This window comes from Crocuta crocuta, unplaced genomic scaffold (genome assembly GCF_008692635.1).
Source record: "Crocuta crocuta isolate KB4526 unplaced genomic scaffold, BGI_CrCroc_1.0 scaffold190, whole genome shotgun sequence".
In the NCBI taxonomy this organism is placed as follows: domain Eukaryota; kingdom Metazoa; phylum Chordata; class Mammalia; order Carnivora; family Hyaenidae; genus Crocuta; species Crocuta crocuta.
The window spans coordinates 9,292,422-9,308,391 of record NW_027527955.1 but is presented as its reverse complement, the minus strand read 5'-3'; the positions used below and the strand labels follow the sequence as shown (position 1 = coordinate 9,308,391).

The 15,970-nt window shown below is 35.4% G+C and overlaps 1 protein-coding gene across 2 annotated transcripts in view; it reads right to left on the bottom strand.

Moving 5' to 3' along the window:
• The window catches only part of INTS6 (integrator complex subunit 6), an 83,189-nt gene that overhangs the window by 43,155 nt on the left and 24,064 nt on the right, over positions 1 to 15,970 (bottom strand). Inside the window, exon 1 of one of the 2 annotated variants that reach the window (XM_077752596.1) lies at positions 9,793 to 9,913. The exons of the other annotated variant lie outside the window; for it this stretch is intronic. The gene's annotated coding sequence lies outside the window, so the exon portion shown is untranslated. Of the gene's footprint in view, positions 1 to 9,792; positions 9,914 to 15,970 lie in introns of those variants that run through there. 2 annotated transcript variants of the gene reach the window in all.

The following is a 15,970-nucleotide window of genomic DNA, read 5'->3' as shown; positions in this document are numbered from 1 at the left end:
TGGCTCAGTCGGTTAATCATCCAACTTGGGTTAAGATTATGATTTCACCATTCCTGGGTTCAAGCTCAACGTCGGGCTCTGTGCTGACAGCTTAGAGCCTGAAGCCTGCTTCAGATTCTGTATCTCCTTCTCTCTCTGTCCCTCCCTCTCTCTCTCTCTCTCAAAAATAGTAATTTTTTAAAAAAATTTCACCTGACACGAGATGCTAGCAAAGCAAATAAGCCAACAGTTCAGACTGAGTGAGACCTGAATGACCCACACCTAAACCTAAAACCTGCAATGATATAGGCATGACCAAATACGAGTCCATCACAGGTTACCTCCCTGCTGAAAGTCAACACATTTCTCCTGATTTCAGAAAAGCTGAAGAGGGTAGGGAATGGGTAGATAATGCTTCTTAGAATCAAAGAAATATAGAATTATCATTTGGGGGTGGGAGGAGGGTAAGGAAACCTTGACACAAAGAGATGGATACATGTGTCCAAATTATTGCAGGTTTAGGAAAAAACAAGACTTAAACCCACAATCTCCCATTTTGCCACATCCTTGTTACTTATCTGGATTCCCATCTGATGTTTACACTGTGCCATATACTGTCACCTTACTAAAATCTGTTTTTCTGCCTGACTTTATAGCAATGATTCAAAATACTGCTTTCTGGGTTCCTGTGATTGTTTACTTTTACATCACAACTTTTGTATATCAGCTTTCTAATCTATACAATATACAACAAGGACACACACACACAATGTTGGTTTACATCAAAAATTGATCAATAATTCACTATAGTAATAAAATTTAAAAAGTCATATGATGATCTGAACATATGCATTAAAAACATTTGACAAAATTCAATACCCATTCATGATTTAAAAATAATAATAACTTAGCAAACTGGGAACAAAAGAGAACTTCCACAATCCGATAAAAGGAATAGACAAAAAACCTACAGTTAACATCACACTTACATGGTGAAAGGTTTGACTCACCACCCCATCCCCCAAGATCAGGAACAAGGCAAAAATGTCCTTTCTCACCACTTCTACCAGTACATTTAGGCAAGAAAAGGAAACAAAAAAGCAATCAGAATTGAAAAAGTAGAGGTAAAACTGTCTATATTCACAAACAACATGATTTTGTATGCTAAAAAATCTAGAAAAAGCTGCTACATGATAAGTGAATTTAGGAAAGCCATAGATACAAAAATCAACTGTATTTCTATGTGCTACAAACAATCAGAAATTGAAAGTAAAAAGACCAATTAATAGCATCAAAATATATGAAAATTACATATATGTAAATTACATATACGAAAACTACAAACACTAATGAGAAAAATTAGCCTTAAAAATTCTGAGATATGTACCGTCTCCATGGACTAGAATAATAATGTAAAGTGTTGACTTTTCCCAAGTTAACTCACATATTCAATGTAATTCCAATCAAAACTACAGCAGGTAGGCTACCTGGCTGGCTCAGTCAGTAGTCAAACATGGAACTTTTGATTTTGTTCAGAGGTCAAGTCGTAAGTTCAAGCCCTCCATAGGGCATAGAGCTTACTTAAACAATTGTGGTAGGCTTTCTATTAAAAATTATCAAATTAATTCTAAAATGATATGGAAACTCAAAAACACTTACAATAGACAAAACAATTTTGGGCAAAAAAAAAAAATGTCGGAGACTTATAACTGACCTCAAGGCTTATAAAACCAATAAACTAGACAGCGTTGTACTGGCAAAAGACAGACACAAAATCAAAATAGAATAGAAAGCCCAGAAACAGACACAAGTGGCCAACTGATTGACTTTCAGCAAAGATGCCACAGTAGTGCACTGGGGAAAGGATTATATTTTTAACAAATGGTACTGATACAATTAGTTAATGATGTGTCAAAAAATGAAATCTCAATACTTTCTTCCCATGAGACATAAAAATTCTAAATGGACATGACTCTGAAAGTAAGAGCTTACACCATAAAATTCCTTGAAGAAAATATAGGAGAAAAATCTTAGTAACACTGGGCTAGGCAAAAATTTCTATAACAGGATACAGAAAGCACACACTATAAAAGAAAAAATTAATCATGTATCTAATAAAGGACTTGTATCGAGAATATGTAAAAGATCCTTAAAATTCAGTACTAAAAAGACAATCCAACAAAAAAATGGGCAAAAGAACACTTCCTTCACCAAAGAAGATATACAGATGACATATAAATACATGAAAAGATGTTCAACATCATTCATCATTAGTCATGAGGGAACGCAAACTAAAACCAAAATAAAGTACCACTACACACCCACTATGTTGTCTAAAATTTAAGACTGAAAAAATTCAAGTGTTGTAAGGATGTAGAGCAACTAGAACTCCCATATATTCCTGGTGGGAATGCAAAACTAGTACAGCCACCCCAGTAAACAGTTTGGCGGCTTCTTATAAAATTATATATACACTTAGCCTATCACCTCCCAGCTGTACACCTAAGGATATGCTCAAGAGAAATGAAAACTTATGTCCACAGAAGGACCAATAAGCCAATGTACACAGTGGCTTTATTCATAATGATCAAAATAAATGGAAAAACCTATCTGGTGACTGGATGAGCAAACTGTAGTACAGCTAGACACTGGATTATTACCTAACAATAAAAAGGACCAAACCACTGATGTATGCAGCAGTGTGGATGAATTGCAAAAGCATTATGTTAAGCAAAAGCAGCCAGACAGAACAGACTACATATATTCATGAGTCCATTTATATGATGTTCTAGAAAAGGCAAAACTAGATAGATTGACGGAGACAGACAAACAGACACAGTGACAGAAAGCAGATCAGTTGTTTCCAGGAGATGATGACAGAAATTAACTGCAAAGGGGCACAGCACAAGAAAATGTTTTTGGAATTATAAGAATTTACATTCTCCACTCAGCCTCACAGGAAGTGTGGTCAAGTTCTGGATGACGGACTTTGCTTGGAGCTGCTGTATACAAGTTTCAATGACACGCTCACATTAGGTGGCTGCCTACCCTCCATATTCTTTACTCCTTCCCAAGGCTGAAATTCATTTGTAGCATTGAACTAGGTAGAGTGCATTGTAAAACCAGTTATCAACTCTACACATAAAAAAAAAGACAAAGCAAAAAAGTCGAAGGAACCTGGGACTTAGACAACAGTTTGGAGCAAAACCACCGTACCTCCCGGGCAACCTACCAGTTCTGTCTTTGATGTGAGAGAAAAAGTTTTCCATTTTTTTTTTTAAAAGCCACTGTTACTTTTGTTCAATTACAGGAGCCAAACCAATACCCTTACAAAATAAACTTGCCAGAAGACTTTCAGAATCCTTGAAGGTTCAACTAGATGCCTGTCAGTGTTTGCTTTGTTGTAGAATATGCAGAGAAGCACGACATGTGTATTAAAGGCAGAGAAGCACACATTCTAAATCAAACTAATGATAAATGCCTTTGTGATTTAATAAATAGAAAGCTAGCATCCCAGGATCAAGTCCCACTCTAATCCCAATTACTCAGATTTGTTAACATAACATGGATGGAAAAAAGCTTCAAACATAATTTTTGGTGAAACTGAGTATTTCTTAAATTTGTTTCCTCAAATATAACACAGCCTTAGCTCTTCCTTAGAACAAACAACAACAACAACAATAAACCCACATAACTAGGATCAGGCCTTTAATTTCATTTGTTTCCTCTTTTCCAGCAGATGTAGGAATAGCTCTAAGACTCAAGACTTAGACCTTCAACTTCCTTTTTCTAAGGTTTTACCCTTCAAAGTCATAATCCTCAATTATTTTTCTGATTATTTCCATGGGCAGTGTTCACAGCCAAAAATACCTAAAGTGAACTTATCTGGTTGAGAAAAGGTATATGCAAGAAATCTACTATCCTAGAATGTGCTGCTTGGGATAAAAGAACCAATGCACTCTGTTATAGCATCTTTAGATTTCTTCCCAGTATGAGTTTTTATTAGAAAGGAAAGGTTTACTAAATGTCACTGAATTGATCATTTTAAAATGATTAATTTTATGTCATGCAAATTTCAACTCAACAAAACAATATATAAACTTTAACAAAGGCCAAGGCCTTTACCAACCCAATTAAGGAAAACTCCAAGAACAGAGATGAAAGAAGGACAGAAAAGATAAATAAGAATAACAATGATGATAACAGTAATGGATAAATTCAGAATTCAGAATAGAGACACAGATGGGGGAAAAAAACTATCAAAGAAATAAGTTAGAAGATAGGAGTTTCCCAATTAAAAAGCCTGCAATAGCCCACCACAAAATCTAGTGGCAGTAGAAGTTAACAAGTAACAGAATGAATATAAACCAGGGTAAGAATGACAAGAATTAAGCCCTAGAAGTACAGAGAAGAAAATGTGACTAAATGCCTAAAAGCTTTACAGAAGGTAGCATTTGCCCAGTGTCCCAACAAATACTGAGCAGGTTTTAGAAAGAGAAAAGTAGGAAGAGATAGGAAGCATCCCAGAATTATGGAATAGGTGCCGATAAAGTGTGATGAACTCAGTGAACAACATTTTGGTGTTGGTGAAGCACTCAGATAGAGTGTAAACCAAATTATCATGGGAAAAGTTGGGATCAAATCATAAAGGGCCTTTTATGCCTGGTAAAGGGAGTACAGTAGGAAATAAAGGGAAAGGGAGAATGCCTATGTACTTAGCATCAAAAATCAATGAGAAAGATAAAGGCAGTTGGGGGCAGGCAAGATGGGTGAAAGGGGTCAATAGGTACAAACTTCCAATCATAAAATAAAGAAGCCAGAGGGATGTCATATACAGCATGGTGACTATTGTTAATACTGCATTGCATATTTGATAGTTGCTAAGAAAGTGGAGCTTGAAAGCTCTCATCACAAGAAAAAAAATTTATATAATAATGTTAATTAGACTTACTGGAGTTATTTCATAAAATATACAAAATATCACATCATTATGTTGTACATCCAAAACTAATGTGTTGGCAATTATATCTCAAAAATACATACACACACCCTCCGCAAGAGGGTGCTAGCAAAACACATCTTGGTAATCTGTTTAGAGATGGAAATCTGTATATATTGATGGATGAAGCTGTGGGAATAAATGAAATTCCCTGACAAAAGTATGTCAAATACAAAGGCAAAAAAAAAAAAAATCTAATAAGGGTAAGGGGACAGACAGGCATAAAGCAAGATCGATGGTTAAATGGAACCAAAAGCCAAATAAAAGCCAGGAAAATGTAAACCCAGAAGCCACTTTTAAGAAAGAATGTTCAATAATGCGGGCAGAACCTCATGAAATAGAAAACTCAAAAACCAATGAATGAATCTGGAAAATGAGAAGGCATTATTGACCTTATTAAGAATGAAGAAGCCAGAATGTAACAGATTAAAGAATAAAAAGAAGGCAGGGAAGTCAAGGAGATATCAGAAGTAAATTCTAAATTTGCTACAAAAGGAAATAAGATTTAAGAAAATCACTAGAGAGGGAAATAGGGTACATGGGGGTAAAGACACAAGTTTTTCCATTTGTTTTATTTCATTCTTTTAGAATGGCTGAACCAGGGAGGCAGAGTTATACAACCATCACCACTACCTAATTACAGAGCACATCCATCACCCAAAAGAGAAATCCCATATGAATTAGCACCAACTCTTACTCTCAACCCCAGCAACCAACTATATATTTCTGTTTCAATGGAACTGCCTATTCTAAGGATTTCATAGGAATGGAATCATGCAGTAAATAGGCTTTTGTATCCAGCTTCTTTCACTAGCATGTTTTCAAGGTTTGGCCATGTTGTACTATGTCAGAATTTCATTCCCTTTAAGGCTAATTAGCATTCCATTGAATGTATATACCACATTTTGTTCATCTGTTCATCAGTTAATGAACACTGGGTTGTATCTACGTTTTAGCTATTATAAATAATGTTAAGACATTTTATGTGGACTTATTTTCATTTCTCTTGGATACATACCAAGAAATGGAATTTGGGGATAACAGGAAAAATCAACTGACCATAAATGTATGGGTTTATTTCTGACCTGTCAATTTATCCATTGATTTAGACATCTATCCTTATACAGTACTGTACAGCGTTTTCTTTTTAAATCCTACACTACAGTCTAAGAAGCAATAAACCTGGAGTAAAAAGAAAAAAACAACAGACTAGTCCTACCTATGCCTCTCAACTGAGAATCAGCTCTACTAAGATTCATTTTTCTCACTCTCACATAGCTGGGACTTGAGATATGAAATTACCTTGAAACAATGAAAAGTCACAAAATTAAGCCTTACACATATTTTCTCAATGTTTACATTCAATATAAATTATTTTGGCAGCCAGGAATTAAAGAAAGTAACATAATGAGAATCTGTTTCTAAGAAACAGTGCCTAGCATATAGTAAGCCCTCAACGAATTATTTTAATTAACCATTTTTCAATTGCTTTCTATCCTTTTCAATCATTTACTTTTTTTAATATTTTTATTTATTTCTAGGAGAGAGAGAGACAGTGTGAGCAGGGGAGGGTCAGAGAGAGAGGAAGTCACAGACTGAAACAGGCTCCAGGCTCTGAGCTGGCAGTCAGCACAGAGCCCGACGCGGGGCTCGAACCCACGAACCGCGAGATCATGACCTAAGCGAAAGTCGGACGCTTAACCGACTAAGCCACCCAGGTGCCCCCTTTTCAATCATTTTCAATGACTATTAAAATTATGGAAAAACAACTAAAATTAAAATCATCTTACTTCAGGTTCTTTCTTTAGCCATTATTTCCTTGAAAATAATCAAGTACATTTCTCTTAGGCTATTTCTAGCTTTTTATTTATTTTTTATTTTTTGTAATGTTTATTTTTGAGAGCGAGAGAGTCAGAGCACAAGCGGGGTAGGGGTGAGACAGAATCCAAAGCAGGCTCCAGGCTCCAAGCTGTCAGCACAGAGCTTGATGAGGGGCTCGAACCTATGAGCAGTGAGCTAGATCACGACCTGAGCCGAAGTCAGATGCTTAACCAACTGAGCCACCCAGGCACCCCAATTTCTAGCTTTTTAATATTATTATCCAATATAAGCATTTAAGACAATTCTCATAAATTTAATAAGGAAGGGAAAATTAAGAAATTATTAGTCAAAGGGAATTCTATAAAATTTAGTTGATTAATTTCGTTGGTAGTTCCCACATAGTTACCTAAGTTAAAAAAAAAAACACTTTTTTTTCTTGATCTAGTAGTTTAAGAACAGTTATCTGTTCAGAGGAAAGACAATTACTTGGCAATCAACGTTATGAAAATATTTCTTTCACAAAGTTTTACTCCAACAAATTTCAATGGTGAGGTCTAATTTTTTTTTTAATTTTTAATGTTTGTTATTTATTTCTGAGAGATACTGTGTGAGCAGGGGAGGGTCAGAGAGAGGGAGACACAGAATCTGAAACAGTCTCCAGGCTCTGAGCTAGGTGTCAGCACAGAGCCCGACACGGGACTCGAACCCACAAACCGTGAGAGCATGACCTGAGCCGAAGTCAGATCTTAACCGACTGAGCCATCCAGGTGTCCCAGTGAAGATCTCTTAGATAATTTTTTAACAACTTTATTGAAAAATAATTACCCACCATAAAATTCACCCATTTTAAAAGTGTCCAATTTAATTACTTTTAGTAAATTTGCATAGTTGTATAACCATCACTACCATCCGGTTTTAGGACACTTCCAGACCTCAGAAAGATCCCTCATCCTCATGTGCAGTCTGCAGCCCACCCCAGGCAACCACTAATCTACTTTACCAACAAACCATAAAAAGAGAATCATATAATACGAGGTCTTTTGCATCTAGCATAATGTTTTGGAGGTTCAGCCATGTTACCCAGCAAGTCAGTAGTCCATTTCTTTTTATTGCTCAATATTATTCCAAGTTCCTTTATTTTATATCTGGCATAAAACAACCCACAAACAATTTTGTCCTCTTTTATAAGAAGGTTAAAAAAAAAGTGCCAAAATTACCTACAATTTTTTTATTCTACACTATTGCTACTATCTATCTAAAATCCAAATCTGATCTCCTATATACTAAAATCTCTTCAATGGTTATTACCATCAACCTCTAAGACAGTCCACATCCCTTGGCAGGGCATACGCAACAGGCCATTGCCATCTGTCTACTCTCATTTCCTGCTGCTTCTTTCCTGAACACTCTGCCAACTATCAGTACTGAGGTATATATGGGTCCTCTACTCTCTCTATGCCTTGCACTATCTACTTCCTTTTATGCCTTTGCCCTCATCTGCTTCACAAACCTAATTAATCTTTCAAAGTCCAACCCAAGACACCATTTCCCAGTGTCACCCTCACTTTCTCAGCAGCTTGTGCTATAATCATATTACTTCTTATGCCATGACCTGTTGACCTCTCTGTCACCTAACTTGTGCTCCCAGCACCCAACCTTTTGTCTGAACATCACTAGTGTTCAATAAGTATTTGTTCAACTGAAGAATACATTCTGACCCCTAGCATTTTCTGCTCACTTCATTAAGGAAGATCAACTGCACTCAAACTCATGGTGAAAAGGACCTAGAAGTAGTATAACACAATTCAGTGGTCTACAAAACAAGATATATTCCAGAGGCCAGCAAATTATGGCCCACCAGCCAAATCCATCCCATGCTTGTTTTGGTAAATAAAATTTTATTGACGACAGCCATGCTCATTCGTTTAACACATTGTCTATGGCTGTTTCTGCCCTACAGCAACAGAAATGGGTAGTTCTAACAGATCATTTGGGCTGAGAAGCCTACAATGTTTACTGGCCCTTTAAGTTTGCAAACTCCTGGTATACATCATGATGTGAGGAAAGAAAATGTCAGAATTTCCTCTGTATAAGTCTTTTCATCTCATCTTTTAAAATTTCTATTTTTGTAGTTATTTTCTAATGTTAGTACAAGGTATGTATATAATATATATAATATATATTACATACACATTTATACATCTATATCTAAAAATAAAAATGTACAAACATTGGGGATAGTGCATGCCCATATCAGTTTTTCATTTTTACTAATACAGGCAACTCAACAACAGAAAAAAAAAAAAAAGATAAAAACCCTATTGAGTCTTCGGACAAATTTTAGAGTTTACTTGAAAATTTGGCAACCAAAGAAGCCCAGAATTAAACATTTTCCAAAACAAAATGCTCAAAGCATCTCTAAAATATCTTTTTATGGAGATAAAAATGTTATTCAAATAATGCAACAGTCCTAATATTCAAGTTGAATGCAATAAAATACAAGCTACATAAACTGCTTCAAAGGTAGTTAAGTTTTCTAAAAAATTATAATAGACAACTCAAATGCAAATTTGTCAAATCTTGAAGCCCAATTGCTTGATATACAATCAATACATGATAAATATATAAACTAAGAGATTACCTCACTAGCGAATTCTTTTTAATCTGTACTTATAATGTGATTTCATAACCAAAATGTTCCTTAGCTATGACAGTAGGCTGCTTCCATTAAAGACAACAGATACTAACCTAAGGTTCTGAAGGGCCCAGGATATATCAAACTCCTCCCCTTACAGATCTTAAAGTTAAGAGGTTATTAGTTTCTAACAACTCGAAAGTTGGGGCTTGATCGTCATCACCAACAATTGTTAAACTAAAGTTAATTTACCAGTTGAACCTGGATTTGTCAAGTTAGGGTTGTCATTCTATGTTGAATCATATTCTCCAACAAATAGTCACAGCCCCCAGAGAGAACTACACTCTACTCTGCTCACCTTTAAGGCTTTTTCTGAGGCCTTCCGAGATGACTAGCATCAGACTTTTGAGGAAGGCTAGCCATTAGACAAGGCTTTTCCCCACGATCTGACTGCTTGAAGTGACATCCAGGATCAGGTCGATCCTGTATCCAGGAATCATGACCCTCCCTGAGGCACCAGTCATCATGAGACAGTCAGTGCACTTTGGCACTTCTTGAAAACCACTGGGCTGCTCCTTTAGCTGAAAGGAAAAAAAACATCAAAACCACAACAAACAAAACAAAGGGGGAAAAATCAGTAATTCAACCTGAAAAGACAGAGCGTGGGGAAAAATAAACCAAAACAGCCTTGTCTAGATCAAAATGCAGCCTTGCCTTGATGCAAAGACCATAGTTCCCATCACTGCACAAAGTTTATTCCTACTACACAAATGTAGAAAATTTTATATTTTATTACACTGAAAAGAATTGAAAATGAATGTTTACAAAAAATAACTATTTATGGAACACAGCTAAGTAAGTATAATGAAGGTATTTATAAACAACTAACAGCCTGTGGCTTTGGGATTGTGCCTCACCAGGAGACCAATACTCAAATGGTAATCTGACTTAGGCATAAAATACATCTAACAGGCTGACTTGAACTGAGTTTAATCAGAAGAAAACTGCTAATGCAGTTAAAGCCAATCTACAACTATTCTTTATTTACATATTGGGCTTGTATCCTCTTTAATGGACTTCACACTCGTACAAGGTGTCCTCACACACGCAATGATCTTGTCCCAGCATTCTAAATTTCAATGTTCACACTTACTTGAAATAAGCAATTTTAAATGTTCACATCTCTGACTTAAATTTAAAAATGTAAGGACCTGATAAGTAATAAAATGACTGAAGATTTACTTATTTAATCTGCTTCAAAATACAAAATCTAGAGATAAAACTCGATTTCTTTGTTTTTAAATACAAAATACTTCTTAGGACATAATGTTAAGAGGCAAGAAAAAGTCTTTGAACTACTGTTTTAAGAGTTGGCTTGTAACTCCTTTAAAACACTGGTACCCTCAAGATACTTTATCAAACAATTATCTTCTATTTCTTTCTAACATGTACCCAATATCCCCAATTCAGTTAACACTACCAACATCCACACAGATCTCAAGCTGGAAACTTCAAAATACAACTAGGCTGTCTTTACTTTTTTACTTGTTTGAGAATATGGTTAAAGCTACAGACCTCTCTCCCCCAGAAAAATGTGGATAACTGCACAACTGGACCAGGTCTAGTACGCTTTCAGGGAATTCACTGAACCCTCTAAACCCCAAGCCTGGACCCCAGTTTGGAAGCCCGGTCAAAAGCTGCAGTCTTTATCCTACTTTACCATATCCGAAGACCTGCCTACTCAACATACCTATCAGATCTCTCACATTTCTGCCTTTCTATCCAGCACTGGCTTCGTTTTAGCACACCCCAAGTTTTTCATGGATTATTTCATGTAGTTTGCGAATTCTTCCCAGTTTACCATCCTTCAACCTAACTTCTTTCAACCTTGCAGGCAGAGTGAGCTTACTAAACTGCAGATCTGATCATGTGACTCACTGCTGTTCAACACCTACCATACTTTCTCTGCAAAGATAACAGAACGATGTCCAGTCTCCTTAGGGTGGTTCTCCTGGCTTCCACTGACATTTCAAGGCAAGCATACTCCTCTTGCTTATGCTTTCCATACTCCATTCATATCATTTCAAGTCTCCCTAAATACTGTTTTCATGCCTCCATACTTTCATACACTATTCCCTCCTCTTAAAATGGCATGGCTCAATTCTTACTCATCTCTCATAACTTAGTTCCCCTGTCTATGCTCAGAAGCTCTTATTTCTGCCATGAGATTTATCTCAGTGTATTACAAACGCTTATTTACTTGCCTATCTTCAAATACGTCTTCTAGGGGCAAGAGCTTTGCTTAATTTCATCTTTATATCCCCAGTACCCAGAACATACTCATACTAAATATAAATGTACGGTGTGCCCCTATTCTTATACACAAGAAAAGTCACTATGCCTCACACACACAAAATTATTGATGAACTAATCTAAAAATATACTTTAAGAATTCAAAATCAGAACAATTCATTACAGAAAGGTATTTTAGCAAGAACTTTCTAGAAAGCAAAAATAAGTGTAACTATCACCAATTCTTTATAAATTGCCCTATTCTGAGTCAAGTGTGTGTGTGTACGTGTTATATGTGTGTGTGTGTATTATTTTATTTTTAAATAATGCTAGCTATGGACATCCACACCAGGAATAAAGCATAATAAGAACAACAGATATTATGCAGTCCTTTGGATAAAAACTCCTTAAGTTAGTGATAGCAAGCATATGATAGACATTATGAATTAATTATCCCTTTTTTCTTATCTTCTCCTCCCCTACCTCATCTCACATTTAGGGTAAGAGTCCTCCTCAATTCAGCATACCATAAAAGCAGTTATTATAGACTGCGTGGTCAGCACACAAGTTAGTATTTCAGGGCTATCCAATAATCAATTCTAAATCGTATCAAACACAGTAAAAAATATTCACAGAAGACCTATTCCATATTCCTGGGAAACCCATTCCCAAGTTTAATAATTCCAAAGGTCAACAATTCTTTTCTTAAAATATTTTGCTGGCGTTTTAAGTCAAAAATGGTAAGGTGTTTTGCTAAAGCTGTCCACCTTCAAATGTGTTTTTTATAGTTTAAAATACATATATTTGTAATTATACTGTATTCTAAAACTATGGTTTTCAAATAGGTGTATCGGAATCAACTAGGGCATTTTCAAAAATACAGATTCCCAGATTGCTGTCCAGATCAACTGAACTAAAATTTCCAGAATTAGAGCTGAGCCATAAATATTTTACAAAATACCCTAGGTAATTTTGATGCAGCCATATGGAAATTAATGTTCCAAGTATAATAGTAGTCTACATATGGAAGAGCCACAGTCGGAAGACTAATAGAAACATCTCTAAATAAAATTTTCCTTCCATGTATAGCATCTCTGATTGCTTATTGGTTCTGACATGCTAACAAATGCACGGTGAAATTGCTTCACCTTCTGAATAAAAACTATTTTGATATATCTTACTACAGAATTCTAGATAATAGATTAGTTATTGTAGCCATACAGATTCATTAAAGAGTAATCAGCCAGTATTTAAAAAAAAATTATTCTACTGAAATGTCTGGCTAGGGGCAATTCATCCTTAAAGAGTTTTTCTTTCCTCAAGCCCTTGAAAAAAGATATATTCAATCAATAAGAGTACTGCGAATGTGTTGCTGAAATTCGCTACAGGTTACTAGACTCAAACATTTCATTAACTTAAATATAAATTTGTATTATGATTTACATATTTTCAACATATATATATTTTGTTTATATAGGTATATAAATGTACACATAATATTTTTATATATTATGTACATATATACATATTATTTACAGATTTTCAAACTTCAATTGTATATGTATACATTTCTATAGCACACTAGGAATAATAAATCCAGAGGTTGAGAGAACAGGGCCAAAAATATGGGTTTAAAAAGAAAATGCAAATGACCTGTATCCAACAAATTGTTATTAAATGTTCTTAGAAAGCTGAATTGATAGAGACTAACATAACAGTAATGCTGTACTTATGTTTAGAACATTTAAATCACAAACTACTAAGACACAAATTACTGAGCCCCTAGATAACAATATGAAGAGTCATCACTGCTAAGGGATGAATGAAAACTCAAAAGTGCACTTATACACAGATCTGTTTGATACATTCTATCATACTACAGTGACATTCCTCAAGATTCCTTACAGGTTTTTTTAAAAAAGAAAAAGTTGCTCCAAAATTCTAAGTGTACTGGGAAAAAAACAACTATTTTAAAACAACTATTTTAAAAGTCTTGACGGACATAATTAAAATAGTTTTGACAAGGGGCAGCTGGGTGACTCAGTCGGCTCAATCCAACTTAGGCTCAAGTCATGATCTCACAGTTTGTGAGTTCCAGTCCCACGTCTGGCTCTGAGCTGCTGACAGCTTAGAGCCTGGAGTCTGCTTCAGATTCTGTGTCTCCCTCTCTCTGCCTCTCCCTTGCTCACACTCCCTCTCTCAAAAATAAATAAACATTAAAACATATTTTTAAAAATAGTTTTGACATGTTATTTTTAGTGACTTTACTAAAATAAAAACATTTGATGGTGGGAGAGGTGAGGTTTCAAACATTTGATGGTGGGAGAGGTGAGGTTTCAGAATTACTTCAGGTATAAGAAACAAAACAAAAAATTCTATACTGTCTTGATCAGTACAGATCACAAAGAATTAAATAAACCACAATTATAGATCCTAAAGATTATCCTTATAAAAGGTAAAAACATTTACATTACAAAGAATGATTCAGAAAAATCACTAACACTAATCCACATCTCAAAGACTGAAGGGACTTCTGCAACAGCTTTTGAGAACTGACAAGTTGAAAGATAAGACCCTACCTAATCTGTACCCACTTCAACGCAGAGCTGAGATTACTCAGACATTTCTCTTTCTACAAACACAGGCCCTTTCTAAACACTGGCCAAGAAGTTATAAAAGTAGTTGTCCTAGTTTGTCTTAAAAAGCTGGGAATATCATAAGAAGGCAAAACTTTTTTTCTAATGTTTATTTATTTTTGAGAGAGAGAGAGAGAGAGAGAGATGGAGTATGAGCAGGGAAGGGGCAGAGAGAGAAGGAGGACACAGAATCTGAAGCAGGCTCCAGGCTCTGAGCTGCCAGCACAGAGCCCGATGTGGGGCTCAAACTCACAAACTGTGAGATCGCGACCTGAGCTGAAGTTGGACTCTTTTCCCCAAGAAAGCAAAGCTTTTAATGTCAAAAGCCAACATTTTATTTTTTAGTGCAAATATCTTGTCTAAAATGTTAGCCTCCAGGGCAATCATAACATTGATAAAGAGATGCAGAAACATTCTTCAGCATATAGAATCTCAATATTTGAAAGATAATACTACTATTAGCACTTTCAAGGAAGAGAAAAATAACTACTACACTCTCCTGGAATGTCATTCATCGCCAAGAAGGTACTGGCAGGATTTCTTCTGGCTACTTTATTGAGCAATATAGTTAGTTAGCCATGTGTTCCTGGAATCATAGTAAGAATAGTTTTCTATTGCAAAACAGGGCTAAGGAGAATCTTTGCAGGAAATTAAAACCAGAACAAAAGTTTTTCAGTAATTCTAATTATCCTTTTGTGATTCTACCAAAAACACTTGATACATCAGTACTATAACAGGATGAACAGTACTGTAATTGGCCATTAGTACATACGCTTATCAACATCAAAGAATGCTACTATGAGGGTTAGGAATATAGTCTTCTTGTGTATCAGAATTCAAAGTCCTATATAACTCCTCAAAAGCGAAAATATTGTGAACCAACTTTATCAAATAGCAATACTTAAAAAGAAAAAAAAAGAGGCAAAAAATATACACGTACTCTTCCAGCACTGCAGTCACCAAGTCCTAGAGAGTTATCCAGAAGTACTATACTAGAAACACACTCATGACCCCTCAGACAATAGCCTGGACTTTCATTAAATGAAGCCTAAAGATAATTAAAGTCATGACACAAGGTAAAATGATCATATACAGCTCAAAATTTTTGCCTGCAATACAAACTCCTAACACGCTGCTAAGTGATTGCTATCACAGAGGAAATGGTATCCCTATATGATTTTGACAAATAAGTTGTAAGAAATTGGGTCATTCTGTCCTGAACAAACTTAGCCAGGTCAAGAGACAATATGGCACCAAATTTTTCCATTAAGTATTTTCTAGGCTCTAAACAACTTTATACAAGGCTTCTTTATAATAATTTCTGATATAAGCTAAGATGCACATCCTAATACTAAATCATCCACAAGAGCCTTGAATTTAATCAAAATTAAAATGATGATAAAAATTCACATTACACAAGATTTAACACACCCACAAAGCAGGTCATATTAACCCTCCCCTCCGTCTTTAGTATTCCCATACACTTAGTATATAGCTCTTATTTTATAAAACCATTTAATAAGTAATCTCCCCCCCATATACACTTAGTATATAGCTCTTATTTTATAAAACCATTAAATAAGTAATCTCTACCCCCCCCCCCATTAG